Below are 10,629 nucleotides of genomic sequence, written 5' to 3'. Positions count from 1 at the left end.
AGAATATACAGTGGAAGAAAGATAGCCTCTTCAATAAATGGTGCTGGGAAACTGGAAAGCTACATGTAAAACAATGAAAGTAGAATACTATCTAACACCATATACAAAAATAAACTCAAAATGGATTAAAGACCTAAATATAAGCCCAGACACTATAAACCTCCTAGAGGAAAACATAGGCAGAACCACTCTTTGACATAAATCCAACAACATATTGTTTGATCCACCTCCTAGAATAATGACAATAATGACAATAAAGAGACAAATAAACCAATGGGACCTTATCAAATTCAAGTTTTTGCACTGCAAAGGAAACCATTAAAAAAAAAAAAAACGAAAAGACAACACACAGAATGGGAGAAAATCTTAGCCAATGATGCAAAAGTCAAGGGCCTAATCTCCAAAATATACAAACAACCCATGCAATTCAACATCAAAAACAAAAAACAAACAAACAAAAAAACCCAACTGAAAAATGGGCAGAAGATCTAATAGACATTTCTCCAAAGAGGACATAAGGATGGCCAACAGGCATATGAAAAAATGCTCAATATCAGTATTTATTAGAGAAACACAAATCAAAACTCCAATGAGGTATCACCTCACGCCAGTCAGAATGGCCATCGTTAACAAGGCGACAAATAATAAATGCTAGAGAGGGTGTAGAGAAAAAGGTACCCTCCTCCACTGTTGGTGGGAATGTAAATTGACAACCACTCTGGAAAACAGTATGGAAAATACTTCATAAAATCCAATATAGAGCTACCATATGATCCAGCAATTCCACATCTGGACATATATTCAAACAAAACTTTCATTGAAAAAGACACATGCACCCATATGTTCATTGCAGCACTATTCACAATAGCCAAGACATGAAAACAACCTAAACGTCCATCAACAGATGAATGGATTAAGAAGATGTGGTACATATATACAATGGAATATTACTCAGCCATAAAAAAAAGGACAGACTAATGCCATTTGCAGCAACATGGATGGATCTAGAGACTCTCAAACTAAGTGAAGTAAGCCAGAAAAAAAAGGACAAATAGCATATGATATCACTTATTTGTGGAATCTAAAATATGGAACAGATGATCCTATCTAAAAGTAACGAACAAACAAACAAAAAACAATCGTGGACAAGAAGAGCAAAGTTGGGATTCATTCCCAAGGGGGAAAGGGGAAGGAATGGGATGAATGGGCATTTGGGGCGTTTGGGGGATGCAAACTGTTATACTTGAAATGGATGGGCAATGGGATTCTACTGTACAGCACTGTGGGAATGTGTGTGATTGGGTTAGTTTGTTGTACAACAGAACTTGACAAAACATTGTAAATCAACTATACTTTAATAATGATAATAAATTTTAAAAAGAAATTTTAAAAATAATTGTTTCTGACATTGATTTAGCTCTCACTATGTGCCAGGCCTTTTTAAATACATTTTCTAATTTACACTCCTCAACAATTTTATAAGAGAGTGACCAACTATGGTCTACATTTTAACAATGCAGAAGGTATAAGTAATTTCCTGGAGGTCAGACAGAGAGAGTGGCTGAGGTGGGTTTAATCCCAGGCAATGGAACCCCAGAATTGTTTATAAATGTTGCTAATTTGTGTTTCAGTCTCAATCCAAGAGACTTTGTTGTTTTCGTTGTTCTTTTTTGGTTTGTTTTTAACAAAATGCTTTATCTGAACATGAAAGGCATAATCTTGTTGTAAATTAACCCAAATTTAAACAAATGTTGATTCATACTTGTTCCAAAATCCATATATCTCCCTGATAATATAAAGACAAGTTGGAGTTCCCATTGTGGCTCAACAGTGGAAACGAATCTGACTAGCATCCATGAGGACGCAGGTTCCATCCCTGGCCTCACTCAGAATCCAGCATTGCTGTGAGCTGTGGTGTAAGTTGCAGACATGGCTTGGATCTGGTGTTAATGTGGCTGTGGTGAAGGCTGGCAGCTACAGCTCTGATTGGACCCCTAGCCTGGGAACCTCCATATCCCAAGGGGGGTGCCCTAAAATAAAAACAAACAAACAAACAAACAAAAAACAAGTAAATCTGACACATCTATTTCAACAGAGTAATATCTGGAGACTCCTGAGCTAGAAGACATTCTATACTACATTATGTGTCCTAAAATACCTATGGGAATATTATAGACCAATTTTAGAAAACATAAATTACTTTATTTCTAACACAGTTATGTGTAACTTCTCAAATATAGAACCTGGCACAACATAATATGCGTCGAATAAATAAATGAATGTACTTATCTTTCATCAGTACTTTAGGAAAAAATACTGAAAGTTATTTCAGATTATAATCTGTTTGACACAGTAGTGTATTGTTCTGATGATCATTCTCATAAAACCACTTCCAAAACATTGAATATTTTATAGTCAGAAACTTACTATCATTCTTTTCTGTCTGAAGTCTTGTATCCTTTTCAGAAGAATGCCTTGTACTTGCCCTTTGCTCTGAAAGTTTAGCAATGATCTTTGGCCAAAAGCTGTAAAGTTCTGATTTGCCCTTAAATTTATTAGGCTCAAGACTAGCCCTCTTTCAGGGCATTGTGTCCAAATTCGCTCCATCCCTGGGTGGTGCCTTTTTCTCCCATTCTAGCCCTGACTCTTCACCCAATCAGTATCACAAAACACCCAATAAACCAATTCACCAAGCAGTTAATGACTGATAATAGCTTTATGTGTGGCCCCTCCTGAGGTGTCTATGTCACCTAAAGACTCTGACTGGATACTGTCTTCAGATCAGTTGTAGCTTGCAAAGGCTGTGGCTGAGGGGAGTATGGCCCGGGTGGAGGATGAGGTAGATATGCAGAAGCCCTTCTCAGAGCTTTACTATACTACATGAAGATCTGTTCAATCTACAAAGAAAAATGGCATGCTTATAAAGAATTAGGCACAAATGTAAACTGAAAGGCCTTGTGATCTGAAAGGCCTTCTGAACCTGAGGAGTCAGACACTTCATCTCAAATGCCTCTTGTGTAAGTTACATCTTTGCCTCAAGGCGCCTTCCCAGGAAAATCACTTTAAAATGATGGATGTCTGGGAAAGATTATATACACTGATGTAAATAGCATCGCCTAGCAAATAGTTTGAGAGAACAGGATAGGAAGATTTGATAACAACGTGGTGGATTTAAAACAGAAACTACAAAGTCAGGTGTGCAAGAAATACCACATCTTTTTCTGAATCCACTTGCTTCAAAGCAGGAGCTGACTGGGAAAATAGAGACTGCTTCAGATATTCACGCACCCAGACAACTGATGCAAGGAAATGGCAACAAAGGCAATGGAAGAACACAGAAACTAAAAAGGGGTTGATGAGGTAATCCAGAAATTAGCAAGCACAGACTTTAACTGGAGAAACAAAGGGGTCAGGGTTACTGGAACCCAGAGGCCACTCCGGTGGAAGCTGTAGCCACAGAAGAGAGAAAGAGTTTTGCCAAAGAAGCTTTGGTTATGAAAATGTTCTGTATCCTGGTTGTGATAGTGTACTGTAGTATAGTACTATATAGTGCTCTACTGTACATTATCACTGGGAAAAACTGGGTAAAGGGTATATGGGATCTCTCTGTATTATTTCCTATAACTGCATGTGAATATACAAGTACCTCAAAATAAAAATTTTTTTTAAACTGAAGGGGTTTAAAAGCAACACAACTGCATATTTAGAATATATCTCTAGAATATGGCCAGGAAGTGAAAAATATTAGTTGCCACCAGGGAGGAAATGTTGGTGGCTGGGGAACAGAAGTAGAAGCTCAACATTTACTATATATTCTTTTATACACTGAATTTTTAAATATGCAAAATTAATGCCTATTCAAAATATAAAATTTTCAATATCATATTTTAAATTCCTCAGTCAATCAAATCTTGATGCTTTCCAGTTGTTAGCAGTCTTGATCGCACTGTTAATTTTCTCTTCAGAAATTGTATAAAGTGTACTTTTTTAACTTTCTAATCATTAACCTACTGCATTATTGCAGCTTCTTGTTATTCTCAAACACTTAACCAAAATCCTTATCTTTTTTTAATTATGAAGCTTCACCTCCATATACTCAATCTTTTCTAGAATAAAAAGCAGTTTAAGGAAAAATCATTTTTCCTATCTGTTGCTGTTGCTATTTCTATGAACTATTTGCATGTTTATGGGTCAATTGACATCCTACTCTGTCATTGTATTACTTTACAAGATACAATGTGATAAAATCAAGACAGCCGGGACTTTGAATCAGTCCAGGATTTCTAACCATGTGATCTTGTTAAAATTATTTAAACTACCTAAGGCTATTTGTTTTCTCATCTAGAAATCAACCATAGTAATACCCATTTTTCCTGATTGGTCTGAGTATTAATATAAGCCATATACAGGACCTGAGACATGGTTGTGACTTGGAGATAAAATTATTGAATGCAAAACATTCAGTTACAAAAAATAGAGGTCCACAAAAATAACCAAGTGTGGGAATATTTTATAAACACATATCTGAGAAAACAAGGGCAGGAAACAAAGTACAGCCAAAGTTGCTGAAACTTAAAAGTTAGCAGATGCTTAGAAGTCTTTTTTTGTTTGTTTGTTTGTTTAGGCCCATGGTATATGAAGGTTCCCAGACTAGGGATCTAATTGTAGCTCCCAGCCTACACCAGCCTACACCACAGCCACAGCAACTCAGGATCCAAGCCGCATCTGTGACCTATACTACAGCTCACTGCACCTCCTGATCCTTAACCCACTGAGTGAGGCCAGAGTTTGAACCTGCGTCCTCATGGTTTGTTTCCGCTGAGCCACTACAGGAAGTCCCAGAAGTCTCTTCTTCTATCAGAGGCCTCATGGTCTGTGTCTCTGATATATTCAACTTCTTCTCCAAGGACAATATTGGGGGATAGAGGCTCTTGCAACAAGGAAGCATCAGATGCTATGATGTCTGTGGGAGGGCACCTAACCTCACCTTCATGAAGCCACTTTTTAAGTAACACCATGAAGATATACATCTTATAGAGAGAAGTCATCTTTAGAATATTTGAGATATGAAGGTCACTTTTTCTGTTATAATCCAGTAGATACATATTTTTCTGTAAATCCTTGTTCTTCTATTTACAGTCATTGCTGACTCTTATAGAAGTTCTTTTCACTGGTACCTATAAACGTGTGATTTCCTTGGGCACAATATTTAAAACTGCAGTTCATGGACATCTCCAGCAAGTGCATATTCACCTTTCTTGCTCTGTTGGTCTTGAAAGTATTTATGGCATTTCAACCCATTCATTTAAGTGATCTTATTTAACATCTGTTTCTACCTCTAAAATGTAAGCTCTATGAGGGCGGAGATTTTTTTTATTCCTTTTATTTACTACTATATTTCCTAATACCTTAAATATTCCTGGCACATATTCAGCACCTGATAAATATTTGTCAAATGCATAAAAGAATTCCTGTTGCGTAGACAAAAGGATTCCTCCATTTCTCATTCATCATAAACACAGACCTCTTCATTGTTTAGATAGATCTGTCCTTCAGAAATCTTATAATGTATTACATTAATTCTAGATTTACTTCTCAAATTTCCTTTCAGGGATATCCCTCTGTACTCTTCAAGCTGTTTTTTCATTTAATTTATTTAACTCAGGCTATCCGATGAAAAATCACTTCTACATCTTTAGACTACAAATCACACTTTTTCTGATTTAATGACTATGCAGTCATTAGGCCTTTGAGTCTCAGCTCCACACTCAGCCTTCTTTACTGTTCCATTATGTCTGGACTCCACAGACATTTCTGCTTCGCTTGTTGAGCTCTGCCAGGACTTTCTGTTGAAGTCCCCTTGATATTGTCCCAGATCAAATATGTCATACAAAATATATGCTTGAAGATGATTTCATTTTCTGGATTATACTCTTTGGAAAACAAGGATGTAAACTACGGCAAAACAATGTCTTGTGGGGTGGGCAATAGAATTTTACTAAAAAGGGAAGGAGTGGACATTGAAGGCATGGAAAAAGAAGGCAGAAGAACAGGACAGAAATGGTGTGTACCCTTAAATGACCCCTTCTGAGGGGAAGAACTTGTCTTTTTTCTTGTCGTGGATAGAGAAAGAGATGTATTTGGGATATAATATTAAAAGGGTTTTTCCTCTGTTGTAATTAATTTTCTTTAATTACTCCCAATTCTTCAGGGAAAACTGTCTCACCCATATAGGCTTCACTGCTGGTGCTCTGGGGGAATTTGACTACAAGTAATAAAACTAAATGCGGAATTTTCACATCACAGCAATGTGGAGTCCAGCCCGCTACCCTAGCATGGAGCATGGAATGCTAGACAGAAGCAGCCAACAGTGAAACTGGGAGTGATGAAGAGGATGTAGCGTGGAGAAGTGGTTGCCAAAATGAGGCCCCAGGGGTGGATGTGAAATAAACCTTCTCCTTTGCAAATCTCGTAAAGAAAGAACAGAGTTTGTGAAACGAGAGGAGGTTGCCACATAGATCACACTGGGTAGACAGAAAATGCCCCTACTCACAACATGAAAATCACTCTTTTCTTTTATTTCTTTCTTTTTTCTTTCTTTTTTTTTTTTTTTTTTTTGGCCACACCCGCAGCATGTGAAATTTCCTGGGTAAGGGATCAAATTTGAGCCACAGATGCGACCTGTGCCACAGATGCTGCAGCAACACTGGACCCTTAACCTGCTGCACCATAGTGGGAACTCCAAAAATAACCCTTAACAAAAGCAACCTCAGTTCCCACATTTGCCTTTCCCCTTCTTATCTTGGATACTTTCTTTCATTACATGCAAACTCCCAATGTCAGAAAATTGTCAGGTGTGTAGCCACCTAACCAAATAAGACAACAAATCAATCTGAGCCCATTTTAGCAGGTTAATTCCTATTAAACAAACAGATTAACACTGGTAATGTGCTGTATCTACAGGAGCATCCATCCTAATTGAAGATGGAACCAAGAGAGCTACAACTCCATAAGACATTAAACAAGTGTACATCAAGTCAATTATATGAATACTTAAGTGACATTTCCTTGATTGTTTCTGTATTTTCATATTGCTTCAATAGCCATACATGTTAGATCTGTTTCTAAATGTTGGAGGTAAATAACACTTTTTTTTTTTTTGGCTTTTTAGGGCCGCACCTGCAGCATATGGAGGTTCCCAGGCTAGGGGTCTAATCAGAGCTACAGCTGCCAGCCTACACCACAGCCATGAAGAATCTGAGCCACGTCTGCAACCTACGCCACAGTTCATGGCAACGCCAGATCTTAACCCACTGAGCGAGGTCAGGGATCAAACCCACAATCTCATGGCTCCTAGTCGGATTCATTTCCGCTGTGCCATAACAGGAACTCCCAACACATTTTTTTTTTTTTGGTCTTTTTTGCTATTTCTTTGGGCCGCTCCCACGGCATATGGAGGTTCCCAGGCTAGGGGTCTAATCGGAGATGTAGCCATTGGCCTATGCCAGAGACACAGCAACACAGGATCCGAGCCGCGTCTGCGACCTACACCACAGCTCACGGCAACGCTGGATCCTTAACCCACTGAGCAAGGGCAGGGACCGAACCCGCAACCTCATGGTTCCTAGTCGGATTCGTTAACCACTGCGCCACGACGGGAACTCCCCCAACACATTTTTGATATACACACTTTACCATAAGTTTTCAGTTGCTATTTTGAAGTTCCCGCAATAACATTCTAATATCCACTTCCCGAAGTATTCTGCCCTGAATGTTGTGCAATTTGCATGAACTCAGTTCTTAGTTCAAACTATGATTTAGTCAAAAGGACAGTCAAATCACAGAACTTTCATACACTTATTTCAATAATAGTACAGATATGTTAATATGTACCACATAGGTGATTACCATTTCTTAGACTTCTTTTAACTCTAAGAGATTTTTATATTGAAGTAATGATTCTACCTAAATATTCAGCAGAATTCATAAGTAGAAGGCTCTCAGAGACAGAATGGTATAGATCTCAGTGCTCACTCATCTCAGTGTCACTATATTCATTTGTGGAAAAGATCGCCTTGTTACAAAACTAGACTCTCCTTCTGTTGTACATGACAAAGGCTCTGATGTTGTCGAGAGGTATGTAGTTATGAAGGATAAACTGGTACTCAAAAAGTATTGTGCAGTATCTTTTCTCTCAGACTATGTTACTGTTTGCGATTTTATAAATGTTAAAATCAAATTCTCCATTCCCTGGTAAAATTCACTACCCAAAGTCATACAAGACAAATATGGAGTGGAAAGTTCACTAATCACTTCTGAAAGGAAATATTTCTTCCTGGTAGAGAAAAACCAATTTGACATTAGGAACCTTCTTATTTAGGACTTGGATAAGTACTGAATATACAGGTTTAGACAGATTATCATGTCCCCCTTGCACCTCTTTCCTGGGAAAATCTGAAGCACCCAAAATTATTCTCCAGCCCCTAGATTCCATTTCTCCCAGCTACCCTTTCTGTTCTCTGAATGTCTAACTACTTACCTGAAAAGACCTCTGACTGTCTTACAGGGACAGCCTCTCTGTATTAACCGCTTTCATAATATCTGACAGTTTCTGGTCTTTTAAGGAAGTGGTACATCCACCTACCCTCAATTTTGTGAGTTTAATCAACATGCTATCACATTAAGTACCATTAGCAAATGGTAGGATGACTGTGACTCCTTCATAAGGCACTGTGATTTTTGCACTATCACTTTATTGATTATTTTTTAAATTTAAACCCATCCGTAGTGACTCATCATGAAGAAACCATAAATCTGCTCTTTGGTTTCTGTGCACCTTATTAGCATAGCAATCTCAGAGACACTACATTTTTTTTTGTTGTTGTTGTTGTTGTTGTTGTTGCTATTTCTTGGGCCGCTCCCTCGGCATATGGAGGTTCCCAGGCTAGGGGTTGAATCGGAGCTGTAGCCACCGGCCTACGCCAGAGCCACAGCAATGCGGGATCCGAGCCGCGTCTGCCATCTACACCACAGCTCACGGCAACGCTGGATCCTTAACCCACTGAGCAAGGGCAGGGACCGAACCCACAACCTCATGGTTCCTAGTCGGATTCGTTAACCACTGCGCCACGATGGGAACTCCATCAGAGACACTACATTTTTAACCCTATCATAGTCACCAGGCAAATGCAAGTCTTTGTTTCTCAAAAATAAATCACCAGTGTCAAATAGAAAGAATTGGTTCTTAAAATCTCAGTGTGTGTTTAAGCTTGGTCAATAAGTCAAATGTGTGTGTGTGTGTGTGTGTGTGTGTGTGTGTGTGTGTGTGTGTGTTTAAGAAGATGGGGGGAGGTGGAGAGAGAAAGAAACCTAGCTTACCTTTATCATATCTCTATAGTCACATTTCCCCTCTATATTTCTATTGCTATAAATCCTGGACTAGCAACATTCTTTGTTCCTTCATTTGGGAACACATCTGTGATATACAGTCAATATCTCTTTGGTCCAGATTTTCTGCTTCCTCTAATCTCCTAACTCCCAGGATATTTAGCACAGGACAGTCAAGTGTGGAACAACTGCTCACCAATCCTTGAGGTCTTGCAGAAGTCAGGGATCATAGGGTTTTTTTCCTCCTCTTTTATCACCAAGATCATTCAGTGCTGGTACATAGTGAGTGCTCAATAAATGTTGAGGAAAGGAAAGAAGGAAGAAGGGAAGGATGGAACATTTTGCAAATGATTTGGCAACCATCCCCCAAAAAACTGGGCATTTATGTTTTAAGGCATGGTATGTGGAGGGTGGTAGCAAGGAAATCCCAATATTTTCACAATCATATAAAAGCCTCTGCCATGTTATATGTGTTTAGGGAAAAGGAAAAGGCTGGGAATAATAACACCCATGAGGATGGTGATGATAAAGATGCTAATGATGAAGATGATGGTGATGATGATGATGGCAATGACAATTCTTACCTAAAACTCTGATTTTTAGCTGGAGGTTGAAAAAAATGAGAACAAAAATTTTGATTGAGTATAAAATATTATTCACAATTGCTTACAGGAACTGCTGCCTGTCTAAGTCAGGTTAGTTTGCAACATGACAATGATGATAAATGCTATTAAGTGGATATGATTACTTTTATTATCATTTTATCTTATTAAAATATTTGTATATACTTCATAGTTGTCACATAGTATACTGACATGTTCATTCATGCCTACTGACTAGGCATTCATGTTGCATGCTTAGATTTTAATAAAAAATTATTGCATATTTCCAAGGAAAATTATATTTTTCCTAGATCTTGTTAAATAAGTTGTTCTGCTCTTATATTAATTATTCATGTCCTCAAACCAGGTTTGATTATCTTCATCATCAGCTTTGGTGAACAAGTGCTATTTTGTTTCAGTTAATAGACAAACAGCTTAGAAAAGTAACAGTTTTGGATGAATAATATATCACCTTTATATTGCTTAACTTTTCTTTTTATATTTTCTACATTATTATCCTTTCCTGTTTCCTTCTGGGAGACTGCCTCAATCAAATTTTCCAATCTATCAATCAATTGCTTAGCTGTAACAATTCTAATTTTTCCCTCATCTATTGTGTTACATCAACTACCGCATTTTC

This window comes from Phacochoerus africanus, chromosome 4, assembly GCF_016906955.1.
Source record: "Phacochoerus africanus isolate WHEZ1 chromosome 4, ROS_Pafr_v1, whole genome shotgun sequence".
NCBI classification, from domain to species: Eukaryota; Metazoa; Chordata; class Mammalia; order Artiodactyla; family Suidae; genus Phacochoerus; species Phacochoerus africanus.
This window is presented reverse-complemented; position numbering follows the sequence as displayed.